The sequence below is a fragment of the Chelonoidis abingdonii genome, chromosome 3, assembly GCF_003597395.2.
Source record: "Chelonoidis abingdonii isolate Lonesome George chromosome 3, CheloAbing_2.0, whole genome shotgun sequence".
Classification (NCBI taxonomy): Eukaryota; Metazoa; Chordata; order Testudines; family Testudinidae; genus Chelonoidis; species Chelonoidis abingdonii.
In genome coordinates this window covers 64,059,017-64,072,674 of record NC_133771.1, presented here as the reverse complement: position 1 = coordinate 64,072,674, position 13,658 = coordinate 64,059,017, and positions in this window count along the sequence as shown.

The window sequence follows — 13,658 nt, the reverse complement described above, 5'->3', positions numbered from 1 at the left end:
AGTTTGGGGGGCATGGATTTGATTGATTTTGATTTGTTTATTTATTTTTTCTAACAAATGTTTCTTTGCTATTAAAATACAGTTGCTAAACATATGGTAAGGTGGAAAATTATGGTTGTACAGTTAAAAAATAGTGTATTACACAGTTCAGAACTAATTCATTTTAGTGTGAGACTTAACTGTTAATTTTAAGGATCTCACTGGTGATGAAGGCAATCAGTTTCAAATGTGTAATTTCCTGATGTTATCTGCATTGTAATATAAGAAATTAGAGTATATCTAAAATTCAGCTTCTGTATTTACACTATTTGTAATGTTTTATATGGCATGATTATGTATATAGTTATACACAGAAAATACTGTATATAATGTTGGAGAATGGAATAGCACACATTCCCATTACATTGTATGAAAACTGTACACCTTAAAATCACAAGAATAGAAGGCCTTATCTGCAGAACATAGATACATTTCTCCCCTTCTATAGAGATCTGTGACATTAAACTACAGGGTTTTTTTAAATTCACATTTAGAAATATTGACATTGTTTTCTTCTTAAATAGATTGTGAATGATTTGGGTCAGTTTTTTATAGAAACAACACTTTAAAAATTATGAGAAGTAATACCAGATTTATTAAAATATGTATTTTTATAATTTAGCTTCTTTGGGTTGTAAAAGTTTATTTATGAGAATTAATACCATACCATCATGCTATCTGTCCTTTTTTGCTTGGAAGAATGTATTTGAGATATTTGCAACTTATTGTACCAACAAAGAAAAAGAGCTTTTGATAACTAAGTCTGAAGGTTTTAAATGTGAGCAATTAGCTGTGGTTCAGCAACCTGAAAGAATGTCAAAACTATAGTTACGTGCATGTAATGGATAATGCTATCTCAAATATCTAACAAATCATTCAGAAATGGAATATTGAAATAACGTGTTTGTTTCACATATAGATTGTAAATATTATATACATGTGTTTTATTGATATACAGTCACACTAATCTTACAAGTCTGGCAGCAATGAACACAACTTCATTCAAATCCATTGATATTTTACTTTTGATATGGGGATATTCAATTGTTTTCTCTGGTGATGGTCGTTAAAGTCAATATTTACCAACAATTACCACTGAGTGGTATCTAATACCACAGTATTTTCTATCTTTAGATTAGGAAATAGCTGCTGTTTCTCAGATACCATTATATTCGAAATGTTTACTTTAACAGCAGTCACTGTACCATTGCCTGCATACTGAACAAGTGTTTATCCTGTTTGTTTCCATTGTTGTTTTGTTATCCAAGAACTGAACTTGAAGAACTTCATTACAATATTGTTCAGCATTATGTCAGCACTGGTCATTGTGCTATAACCAGTGATCACAACTTTACAGAAAATGTCTCTTGTTATTAGACTGCTGTGCTGTATACTTGCACACATTTATTTAGTGTGTTCGGATTGTTGTTAGACTTGTAAGATTAAGTTGGTTGAATATAATATTGCTATTTTATATTTGTAAAATATTAATAAAACGACCCTCATGCAGCATGTCTGTAAAAATAAACAATCGCATTTACGTTGTGTAGCAGATAGCTTATGGGCTGTATTGCTGTACCCAGTATTTCTCAAGTATCAACCTGGCTGCCTGTTCCAGAGCCCTTTGCCATATATTAAAATATTGTGCAGACTAAATCCGTACATATATTTGACAACTGGAAGTTTGATACAATTCTTACACCGCACTATTAAATCTCTCTTGCTCACATTTACTTTTAGGCCCTGATCCAGCAACCACTTTAGCACATGCTTAAAGTTAAGCATGTGTTAAACTGTTTGCTGTCCTATAGAAGTACTTAACTGGTTGAGTGCTATAGGCCTCATATACAGTAGACTCTTTTTAGCTCATCTTTACTGATCCTGTGAACTCACTTGGAGCATGAATATAGCTAAAGTCCTTTGACATATCGCTGTATTTTATCCTAAGTCACTCTTTTTCTTTCACACTTTAACTGTGTTCCACACTAGCTGATCAAACTTTTTTTCAGCTAAACACTGCTTCTCTCTTCAAAAGGAGTTTAAATGCAATTCTGTTAAACGCTGGTGAAAGCTGAAAGGAGAGAGGGCCTTAACCTCACCTGGAGACAACAAAAGCTCATTTTCTCTGTTACTTTTTACTACCTAATGAAGGCAAAAATGTTAACTGTACAATTATTTGATAATATATTTTGTCTGTTTTCCCCAAAGTTCTTGCAGCTGATTAGTTTCCAGGGGCACCTAGGTATTGAACTGATAAAAAGGGCTGTTACTTTTCTGCTGTACATTATTGTATAGAAATGTGTTTGTTTATATGCAGAAATAGTGTATTAAATTTCATATAAATTGGCCAAGTCTGAAAATTTATTTCTGATAGCAAATCGGACACTCTTGTTGTTTTAACTTTATGTAATTTCATAGTTTTTAGACAGGAACATGGCTCTTACTTTCTGGTATATTTGGGGGGAAATTCAGGTAGCTTTTAAATTGAAGTTAACCTCTACATGTCTCACCTGTTTGTACTAACTATATGGAACCATTTTTTGCTATTTATTTTACAGTATATTTGAGCGGAAAAACTCCAGAAAGGTTAGCTTTTTATAATTTGTTTTATTTAAAAAGAATATCACAGAAGAGGGTTAAACTTTTTGTTCTGAAGACTACAACAGCGTCAAGGCACTCCAGAGAATCTATGTGGCAATAAGTTAAAGATAATTTTTAGGAATTAGCTATGACAGGCTATTTGGGGAAAATTATCGGGGGGGGGGAGAGGGGAAAGAGTAGATCTTTGGAACTCTTTAAATGCAGATAAATACATCAGGAAATTTGCTTATGTGATATAAAGAATACATTGTCGGGGTGGAGGTAATATTTTACTATGACTTTCTACACTTAAAAAAAAAATAAGCTTCTACAAACTGGGAGTAGAAAGGAATATTATTCTATCAGCACCTACTATGTACACATGCACATAAGGCACACCTACTATTTTGTACTTAAAGTGCATGTTGATTTACAGATATATTGAGAAAAAATGCAGAGTTACATTTTTGGACCATATTAAAACTGCAAAACCATGACAGGCAACTTGTTAAAAGATCTTGAGTGAATTATTTATATCCTGTCATTTATAATGTTTAGACGTGTAGAATGTAGCTCAATTTTAAGGAAGTGACCTAGAAGGATTAATTTTGAAACTGACACATTTTCAGATTAAAAATTATAATGCTTATTTTGTACAGAATTATGTAAAACACAAATCTGGTGTACGTAATAAATAACAAACAGTTTGAAAACAATAATTCTTCAGCTTTATCAAGGTCTTTTTCTTCCAGAAATCTGGATTATCATGTTATAACCTGCAGTATCACACCAGGATAAAGAGTGCCCTTTCTTTTTGTACATATTGATTGGAACTTTCTTTACTGTTATGTGGACACTTTCTATGTTAGTTTTGATGCATAATACTTTGAATCCTTTTATACAAACTAGAATGTATGTGTAAGAATTACTGTCACTGCAATGTAGTAACTACAAACTTATTTTTAAATAAATAGAAAACTTGTTTTTCTAAGTGGTTCTGCAGTGGTTCTGTTATTTCTATGTAACAGTCTGTTGATTTGTATAATGGGAGAAGTACATCACAAAACAGCCTAAAATCAACTTTGTTCTTGTTTTTATCTGAGCATGCAATTAAAAGGAGTGGAAGCACGTCAGCTGGTGCTGCAGCATTTGAGCTGTGATGTGTGAAGATGAATTTTTGACATCCTTACTATATTGTTCAGAGTTTGGCATTAATCAATGCAGAATTGATATAAGAGCCTAACTTCTGCAACTGTTTGGCATAGTGCTGCTAACTGTTGTCTGACTGCTACACATACTGTGGTTTAAAGATTCTGGGAAGTAGTTTGTGTCAGGATCAGCCTCTTCCTCCATGACACAATCATATTCCAGTCAGATCTGTGCTTATAAGGGGCAGAGAAACATAATATGTAAAATGGGCTATACCTACACATCAAGAAATATAGGGCATATATTTCAAACTGTGGACTCTTAAGTCTTTTGTACATCACGGCTTTCAAGGATGCCAAATCTCAAATACTCTACATATAGGGATATAAACAGGCCTTCCATATCTGCAGTCCAACTTTTTAACTGTCAGGTTGGCTCAGGAAAAAAAAAAAGTTTTTAAATGCAGCTCCCTGTGGATTACCTTTCTGTGCCCTGTTCTGTGCTTTTCTATTTCTCTGTTCTTCATAGGAAGCTGCATCCCTTTTCCTCTACATTACTTACCTGAAATCTCAGACAAACCAAAAAACTGACAAACACCCATGCACAAAATAAATTTGGATCATTGTGTTAGGGTATGCTGCTGAGGACAAAATTACCTTAATTGAATCACATGATGATTTTTGGAATACTGAGACACATGCTAAGATCTGCCAGTGACCTGAGCTCCACAGAGACATTTCTGACAGGTCCACAGCAAGAGGAGATGTTTACAAACTCTTTTCAGTAAAATGTACTTGTATTTCAGAACATTACAATTTAAAAAATAAAGGCATCTGTGCTCCATTCAGTGTGTTTACACAAGTCCTAACAAAGTTAATGGACATTACATATTTATCAAGAGGAAAATACCCCCTGACTTGGTGTTAGCACTAAAAGATTTTTTAACAACTGAAATATGTTTTTGAGGGGAGAGAAAGCAAATATAAGCTATAAGACTTTCCAGGAGATTTAAAAAGAGCCTATGTAACCTTTTCTGAGTTCTGTCATAAGACGTGCTTAAGAAGAGTAAAGAAAAACAAAAGCCATTCATGCAGGTTCTGATTTTCACAAGTATTATGTACCTGTACCTCCCACAGAGGTCAATATGTTTTCTTTTAGTAGCTGGCTGCTGAAGATGTTCACTGTGCAAGTGTTGCATATGTGGATCCTTGCTAGCCAGTTTATTCTCCTCCAACCAAAATGCCTATTTAAAAGTAAGGATAACATCTCTAGGATTATTTCCATACTATTTTTGTTTTCAAAGTAAAATATTTCAGATTTTAAGAGCCTTTTGTGCCCTACGTTCTATATGTGCTGTTTGGAAAAATTCTCTTGAACTATTCAGTTGGTAGTGACAGCTGAAATTTATAAAAGAGAATATTAACTGTTCGCTGGTTCCATGGAAATAGACATTGATTGGCAAAAGGGATTTGCTTTTAAAAATAATATGAGTCTAAGGTATGAGTGTAAATAAAGCAAATTTCAGCTGGAATTCTTTTTCTAGAAAACAAACAAAAATGTCCTTCAAATATAGGTGACTGGTATACAACATGGTCTAACTTGTGCTGTATTTTAAAAATGAATATATAAAATAGCTGAAATATTAAGCTAATCATATACCTCAGCCAGACAAATGCCTTCCAGTTTTCTTTTCCTTCTCACCTCAGAAGCATGGAGGCTTTGTCCAAACTCTCCCTTCTCTGACTGAGCCTCACCCTTTCTTTTTGGCCTGAAGAGACATGAAAGAGAGAGATAAGGGACAAGAAAAAGGAAAGATGAGCAAGGTCACATAAGGAAGAAGCAAGCCTGAGGGATCTGCTTCAGGCCAGGGGAAGAGGGTAAACAGCCCCTACCACTGTGCCAGAGTATACCCCTTTGTTGGGGTCTCAGCTGATGCCAACCATTTAATTAAACATAAATGCCAGTCTCTCTGAGGGATGGCCCAGTCTTTATTCCACCTGCAAAAAGGGAGAAGGCTCCCCTGATGGTGGCATCCATAGCTCACATGCTGTTCACCTGTCTGATCAGTATGGACACCCTACCTCAGTTTGCAGCTCTAGTCCACAGTATATCCCATCTGTGGCAGCCAGTGATTTCCCCAGGAATTGAAACTGGAGTGGGAGGGTTCAACTTTGAAATATGAATAAAATAAATGTTTTTGTTAGGATAATGCAAATGTAACATAAGGATAATGCAAGTTACACCAAAACACATAACAAGTCTAGATTTCTAAAAATATATATATTTGTTTTAAAAATGTATTTACTTTAAATTGACTTTTGAAAAGTAAGCCATTGTGGGATAAGAGGGAAGGCCTCTCATGGATCAGTAACTGGTTAAAAGATGGGAAATAAAGGGTAGGAATAAATTATCAGTTTTCAGAATGGAGAGAGATCAATTGTGGTATCCCTGAGGGGTCAGTTCTGGGACCATTACTGTTCAACATACTCATAAATGATCTGGAAAAATGGGTAAACAGGTGGCAAAATTTGCAGCTGATCTTAAAAATAAGAGGATATACCTCTCTCCTAGGACTGGAAGGGACCTTGAAAGGTCATTGAGTCCAGCCCCCTGCCTCCACTAGCAGGACCAAGTACTGATTTTTGCCCTAAATCCCTATGTGGCCCCCTCAAGGATTGAGCTCACAACCCTGGGTTTAGTAGGCCAATGCTCAAACCACTGAGCTATCCTTCCCCCCAAATACAAAGCCTACAAAACTATTCAAGATAGTTAAGTCCCCGGCACACTGTGAAGAGTTACAAGGGGATCTCACAAAACTGGGTGACTGGGCAACAAAAATGGCAGATGAAATTCAATGTTGATAAATGCAAAATAATGCACACTAGAAAACAATCTCAACTATACATACAAAATGAAGGAGTCTGAATTAGCTGTTAACACTTAAGAAAGCGATCTTGGAGTCACTGTGGATAGTTCTCTGAAAACATCCACTCAATGTGCAGCGGCAGTCAATGATTCCCAACATTGTTTGTTTTTTAAAAAAGAACAGAAGTACTTGTGGCACCTTTAGAGACAAACAAATGTATTTGAGCATCAGCTTTTGTGGGCCCCCTTCATTGGATGCATAGAATGGAACTTATAGTGAGGAGATATATATATACATACAGAAAACATGAAAAGGTGGGAGTTGCCCAACCAACTTAAAGAGGCTAATTAATTAAGATGCACTACTGTCAGCAGGAGAAAAAAAAACTTTTCTAGTGATAATCAAGATAGCCCATTTAAAACAGTTTGACAAGAAGGTATGAGGATACTTAACATGGGGAAATAGATTCAATGTGTGTAATGGCTCAGCCATTCCCAGTCTCTATTTAAGCCTAAGGTGATTGTATCTAGTTTGCATATTAATTCAAATTCAGCAGTTTCTAGTTGGGAGTCTGTTTTTGAAGCTTTTCTGTTGCAAAATTGCCACCTTTTAAATCTGTTACTGAATGGCCAGAGAGGTTCTAGTGTCCTACTGGTTTTTGAATGTTGTGATTCCTGATGTCAGATATGTCCATTTATTCTTTTGCGTAGAGACTGTCTGGTTTGGCCAATATACATGGCAAAGGGGCTTTGCTGGCACATGATGGCATATATCACATTGGTAGATGTGCAGGTGTACGAGCCCCTGATGGCATGGCTGATGTGATTGGGTCCTATTATGGTGTCACTTGAATAGACTGGTGTCACTTGAATATGTGGACAGAGTTGGTATCGGGCTTTGTTGCAAGAATAGGTTCCTGGGTTAGCGTTTTTGTTCTGTGGTGTGTGGTTGTTGGTGAGTATTTGCTTCAGATTGGGGGGCTGTCTGTAAGTGAGGACAGGCCTGTCTCCCAAGATCTGGGAAAGTGAGGGATCATCTTTCAGGATAGGTTGTAGATCTTTGATGATGTGTTAGAGAGGTTTTAGTTGGGGGCTGAAGGTAACAGCTAGTGGCGTTCTGTTATTTTCTATGTTGGGCCTGTCTTGTAGTATGTGACTTCTGGGTACTCTTCTGGCTCTGTCAATCAGTTTTTTCACTTCAGAAGGTGGGTATTGTAGTTTTAAGAAGCTTGATAGAGATCTTGTAGGTGTTTGTCTCTGTCTGAGGGATTGGAGCAAATGTGGTTGTACCTTAGAGCTTGGCTGTAGACCATGGATCATGTGGTGTGTCCTGGATGGAAGCTGGAGGCATGTAAGTAAGTATAGCGGTCAGCAGGTTTCCAGTATAGGGTGGTGTTTATGTGACCATTGCTTATTAGCACAGTAGTATCAAGGAAATGTACCGCTTGTGTGGACTGGTCCAGGCTGAGGTTGATGGTGGGATGGAAATTGTTGAAATGACGGTGAAATTCCTCAAGGACTTCTTTTCTGTGGGTCCAGATGATGAAGATGTCATCAATGTAGCGCAAGTAGAGTAGGGGCGTTAGGGGATGAGAGCTAAGGAAGCATTGTTCTAAGTCAGCCATAAAAATGTTGGCACACTATGGGGCCATGCGGGTACCCAGAGCAGTGCCACTGACTGGAAGGTATATATTGTCCCCAAATGTGAAATAGTTGTGTGTGAGGACAAAGTCGCAAAGTTCAGCCACCAGGTTTGGCATGTAACTAGTTTACAAAACTGGGGGGTGGGTGTTGGGAAATCACTGGTGGCAGCTTTTCAGTGTCCACAAGTTCCAAGAGCTGCTGCACCTGGGATTTCCCGCCAGCCACAGTTCTGGGTAACACCCATTTGGGAAGGTATTTCTACTGTCACCTCTTCCTTTCTCAGTCCCGCTGGCAGACTGCTCCTCCACACCCACACACTTCCTCTGGAGGGTCCTCCACAGCTGCATTGCTCCCTGGCATCTTGACCTACCCCCTCCCTTGGCCTCTGATGGTTTCTGACCACTTCTGCCTCCTATGCAAATAATACAATTGTGGCCTGTCAATGGCCTAATGCCCAGAGTGGCCCAGTTTTTGCCCCACGTTCATAGAAGTAGAGGGCTCTGCTAGACAGTTTTTGCTGTAGCCAGTCCAATTTTTCAGCAGCCATCCACCCTTTCCAGACTCCAAGGGTGCCTAGACCCTAAACCCTGTCGTTGCAGGTACTTTCTGGTACCTCCCATCCCAAGATTCCATTTCTTAATCAGGCTCAGAGGTGGAAGCCTCTCAAGATATTTGCTGGCTGTAATTAAAGGATTTTTTTTATCATGGTTACTGATGCAAATTTAACAAGCTGGGAACCCATGGAGGAAGAAAACAGTTTAAAAGACTTATTAAACTCATCTTGTCATTCAAAAAATCATTTTAAGGAAGTACGCAGCAGACACGACAGGGACAACTCATCAGCACCTTCCTACCTCACCAGACAAGGGGAAATGAGAAATCTAAGGGAATAAATGGTATACATTACCTCATCTCCTCCCCCCTGACAGCACAGTGCCCTAATGAACAACAGTCTCTCAATGTACTAGGAAGAAAGGACAAGAAAATAATGGTCAGCTGTGGCCAAGTAAAAAGGCAGAACCCTGCATGCTTCACTGTATGTAAAATATTTCAATTTATTATTATTTAAAAAAAAAAAAAAACTTCCCATCTTTCCCCAGCCCCTTTAAGCGGGTGATAAGCGAAATGGGGAGGAAGGGTGAACAGGACAATGTGTTGCTCTTGCCACAAAAGTACAGGATTTATTAAAAATTTTAAGCAGTACTATTTAACAGCTACTCTATTAAAATATTTAATTAAAATATTTTTATTAATTTGCTGTCATGTTAAGATATGCATGGACATGCAAATAAACAACCTTTTATAGGTATCAGCTGTACCTTAGTCCCCTTTCTCTCTCCTTTTTGTTTTCTTTCTTTGTTATATTATGACTTTATCTAGATCGTTGGGAGGAGGATCATCTTCTTTTTATGTGTAAAATCACTACCTAGCAACTAGGATCCAATTAGGGTTGCCACCCTCCAGGATTGTCCTGCAGTCTCCAGGAATTGAAGATTAATACGTCCAACCAAACTTGGCAATCCTAGATACATTTCAGAAATCTGTACAGGAGTCTAAAAATAGACAAATTTATTTCTATGATAGGAAGTGGAGTGCTGGAAGTGCTACATAACAATAGGAATTGCTCAGCAGTGATCCCTCTAGTTCAGTATACTATTCCCCATGACAGCCAGAAACAGATGTTTTATGGGAAAATGCAAAGAACCTACTGGCCGTGGATGCATCCCAAGTCTTCAAGGCAAATCAAATATTAAACACAATTGTTTTTAAACCCTGTAGTGTAGTTACAAATGTGCACTCACCAGAGGCGCCTTCTCCAGCTTCAGGGTCCTGGAACCCTCCTTGGGGGCTTCAGGTCCGGGAACCTGGCTTCGGAGGGTATTAGTTCCAGGGTGATGAAAAGGTCCTAGCTGCCAGGGAGAACAGATTCTCCACTTGCCTGCTGTGCATTCTCCTCATCCACAAAATCCTCCTCCCTGTTGCATGAGACTCCCTCCTTGCAGGTGTCCATGGTCCCTCCCAGAATGTCCTGCAGCTGATCATAGAAGCAGCATGTAAGGGGCACTGACCCAGAGTGACCATTTGCCTCCTTTGTCTTTTGGTAGGCTTGCCTAAGCTCCTTAACTTTCACGTGGCACTGTTGTGTGTCCCTGTTCTAGCATCTCTCCACCATGCCCTGTGCAATTTTGGCATATATATTTATTAGCATTTCTTCTTTTTTGATTGGAGTTCCGCCTGCACAGATTCTTCTCCCCATATAGCAATCAGATCCAGTGTCTCCGGTTTGGTCCATGCTGGAGGCGGAGCTCGTTTGCGATTCTGCAACTGCATGGTCACCTGTGCTGCTGAGCTTGCCACACTGACCAAACAGGAAATGAAATTCAAAATTTCCTGGGGCTTTTCCTGTGTACCTGGCTAGTGTATCAGAGTTGAAAGTGCTGTCCAGAGCAGTCACATTGGAGCACTCTGGGATAGCTCCTGGAGGCCAATGTCATCGAATTGTGTCTGCACTACCCCAAATTTGATCCAGCAAGGTCAATTTTAGCGCTACTCCCCTCGCCAGGGAGGAGTACAGCAGTTGATTTTAAGAGCCCTTTAGGATGATGGAATGAGGTTAAAAACATAAGAACAGCTGTACTGGGTCAGACCAAAGGTCCATCCAGCCCAATATCCTGTCTACCGACAGTGGCCAATGCCAGATGCCCCAGAGGGAGTGAACCAAACAGGCAATGATCAAGTGAGTTCTCTCCTGCCATCCATCTCCACCATCTGACAAACAGGCTAGTGACACCATTCCTTACCCATTCTGGCTAATATCCATTAACGGACTTAACCTCCATGAATTTATCCAGTTCTCATTTAAATGCCGTTATAGTCCTAGCCTTCACAACCTCCTCAGGCAAGGAGTTCCACAAGTTGACTGTGCGCTGTGTGAAGAAATTCCTTTTATTTGTTTTAAACCTGCTGCCCATTAATTTCATTTGGTGGCCTCTACTTCTTGTATTATGGGAACAAGTAAATAACTTTTCTTTATTTACTTTCTCTACATCACTCATGATTTTATATCTCTATCATATCCCCCCTTGGTCTCCTCTTTTCCAAGTTGAAAAGTCCTAGCCTCTTGGTTGTGTAGATGGATTGCTTATAAAATCGACCTAACGTGGCTAAATTTGACCTGACCTGACCTCGTAGGGTAGAGCACAGCTCAGTGTGTAACACTGACACCTACATATGCTCAACAGCTATTTCCTACACCTTTACCTGCTTGCTGCCTCAAAACCTGCCCTGGGCTGTTCAGCTCCATGTTACATTTCTCACCACTGGGAAAGTGACTGATTTCATTTGTCCCCACTGCTTCCATGCAACGGGATCCTCTATGGGGAAAGGCAGGAATCTATCTCGTACCTTGGAAGTAACTCTGGCTAGAGGAGGGATGCAAATGAAAGGTTCTGGCCCCCAGATTTCTTGAGATGTCTCTGACATGGACACCCAGCAGAGATGAGGCAGCACTCTCCCTGGAAGCAGTGTTCTCAGTGTGTCCGTGCAGCCTGGAGAAGGAAGAAACAGCAGGCCAGCTGGCTGTATTATCATAGTACCTGGGACCCTCAGTCATGAACCAGGACCCCATTTTGCTTGGTGCTGGCTGAGCTTCTTCCCACCATGAAACTGCTTAGCCTTCCCTGCTGCTGGAGTCCCACGCATAGTCTCTGCCTCAACCTCCTGCCTCATCTCGCTGGATGGCCTGCAAAGCAGGAACCAGCACTTATCACTGATAAGCTGATCAGCTCCCCCACCATGAAGAACAGCCCCAGCTTGTCAGGGAGCGAGAGGCCTGCGGTGGGCCTTAGCCCCCCTTTACCGTGGGGCCCTGACCTATGCTCCTCCTCTCCCCCACGAGGCTCCTAAGATCTGCACAAGGAGCCTGGGCCGCTATGGGGAGCCCTGGACTCTCCACCTGCTCTGGGCGGCACACCCCAGAGGGCAGGGGAACACGCCAGGGGCTACTCTCGGGCACCCCAGCCCTCTGTCCAGGGCAGGTGGTCTGGGCTCCGTGGGTGGCTCTTACTTCTGTCCAGCTTTTTTGTTGTCTCCTTAATGTTGTTCCAATATATATATATAATGTAGCCAAGCATACTTTCCTGTGGGAAAAGTGTGGAATCAACTTTGGGAGAGCAGATGGCCAAGAGGAGGAGGATCTTAATCTTAAAGCGTGTCTACAACATGAAAAACTTTACTCAGCACTATACTGGTATAATTCAAGCTACAACTCTACAGTCTCTGTTTTGTTTTGTATAGCATCAGCCAGGGCCAGCTCCAGGTTTTCTGCCACCCCAAGCGGCAGGGGGAGAAAAAAGTTAAAAACTGATTGGCGGCACTTTGGCAGCAGCTCAATCGCGCCACTCCATTCTTTGGCAGCAGTTTGGCGGCGGGTCCTTCACTCCCTCTCTTCCTCTTTGGCGGCACTTCAGCGACAGCTCAAAGAAGAAGAGAGGGACTGAGGGACCCACTGCCAAATTCCCGCTGAAGACCCAGATGTGCCGCCCCTTTTTATTAGCCGCCCCAAGCACCTATTTCCTTCACTGGTGCCAGGATTTGGCCCTGACATCAGCCAAACTTTAAGTTCCTTAGAAGTGAGTGCATTTCAGTGGTACTGCATACATCCATCTGTAAAGCACTTTGGTACCTCTCAGGACGAAAAGTATTATAGAAATGTATATTATTATTAGACACCTAACTCAAGTCACTGTTGTGTCATTGTCTATCTGTACTGTACACACCAAAAAGCAGAGCAAGGGGTCTCCATACCACATTTGGCAGGAAGTGAAAGACTGAGAATATCACAATACATAGGTTCTGAGTTCTCTAATAAATCATTCCAGTAAAACAGGAAAGATCAGATTTACATTCCTAGTATTTCTAAGGTTAAACAAGGCAATGGGAGGGCTATGGGGAAGGAAATAAAAAAAACCTTCAAGCTTTCAGGGTTTTTTTTAATGCATAATAAAGATGCCAAAAAAGGGTATGAGACCAATTAAAAACAACATTATGTATGTTATCTTTGAGTAGTTTGTCTGCTAAAGGCAATACAGAATTATACTTAAAATGTGTAAAGAGAAATTTTGAACTGGTGTCTTAAGCAGGGATTGAACTGCTATGCTCTACTGGAACTTTTACAGTTTCCCTATCAAGTTCTGCAGAATCTAAATTTATATTTAAAGCCCTGCGCAGAGGTTATTACAGGCTAAGGGTGTTACTGAGTCTGCCCACAGGCTCCAATTCTGCAATAAGACGTATAAACTATGATCTCTGAAATGATGATACTTGAAAGCCCTGATCTTGCAGAAGTCTCAGTGTAGCTCTCATTTGTCTCATCCTAAATG